This window comes from Corylus avellana, chromosome ca1 (assembly GCF_901000735.1).
Source record: "Corylus avellana chromosome ca1, CavTom2PMs-1.0".
Classification (NCBI taxonomy): domain Eukaryota; kingdom Viridiplantae; phylum Streptophyta; class Magnoliopsida; order Fagales; family Betulaceae; genus Corylus; species Corylus avellana.
Window position 1 is genome coordinate 30581777 of NC_081541.1, and position 1383 is coordinate 30583159.

The following is a 1383-nucleotide window of genomic DNA, read 5'->3' on the forward strand; positions in this document are numbered from 1 at the left end:
GCCCTCTTTCCCTGGTTCTCATTAAATGTAGGGATTTATCTTCATTAAGTGTAGAAAGCGGGTGTCGGTTGAACATTAAACTGACACTATTAATAGTGTCGGTTTACTATTCAACCGACACCAAATTAAAAATGATGTCGGTTGAACAGAAACCGATGCCTTGTAGTGTCGGTTTCTTAAACCGATACTATCCAAAGCGTCACTAAATCCGATTTTTTTTGTAGTGATATATATGGTGCGAAGTTTCATGGTAACTTCATAGCATGTGTGCCACTTCTTGGTGATAATACGTGACTTGACAAATAAATGTCACCAAGATGCATTAATATATATGTAAATTTTGAATTTTGAATTTTTTATTTCTTATTTATTTATTTTATTAACATATCATGTTTTTGAACTAATCAATCTTTTATATGGCCTTGAAAATTTTGTGACACTTGACACATTATTTGTAACATTAAAGTGAACATGAAAATGGAAGTCATTATTCAAACAAGCTATTGAGATAATATGTAAGATTTATTCGTGGTTAAGAATAGAAAGCATGCAATTTTTGTTACCTCTAAGTTTTGGAGTATTGGAGGAAACCAAAAATTCCAACAAGATGGTGATAATGAAGAACAATATTACAGAAAGCTTCACGCAAATTCTTGAAAATAAACAAATTAATCCATTTAAAAAAAAAAAAAAAAAAAAGTTAGTATTTGTGAAAGCTTTTGATCAAAAAGACAAGTTTTCGAAAGGGACTCCAAAAGAATCATAAAAGATATTCCTTCTAAAGGCATTTACCATCGAGTATGAAATAAAAGATCTTTCGGTATATGCTAGTGGCCAACTCCGATCCCCTTTTTCTTTTCTTATATGTTTGCCTTTATCCCTGGATAATCATGTAAATGCATAAGACTTTTCAATACTAAACAAAATATTAAAAGAAATATGTTATGTGATTCTTATATATATTTTTAGTAGGAAAGCGATAAATGAGCATTCCACTCTTAAAAAGGCGTAGTTTGGATGATGACTTATCTTGGTGCACGAATTACCATAGTGACTTTAAGTTGCTTTCCAAAGAGGAGCTTCATCTGCAAAACAAGGTAGAAGTCATTAGAAGTTCACCAGTCTAAGAGAGACTCCGACGCCCAAATTAGTAGTGGGCTCTAGGACGAAAGGCAAGTGGTGTTTGGCTCAGTAATATAATAATGTGTAAAATGCGTACTAATGTCTTATATTTGGCCTTATATACATATATTTGAATGCTCTAGCGTATTCTAGGGTTTTTCGAAAAAGTTATAGCACGATGCTTCTCTATGACAGCTTGGATTTTTTTTTAATCAATGTTGCAAAAACTATACGCTACGTATCACACAAATATCCCACATG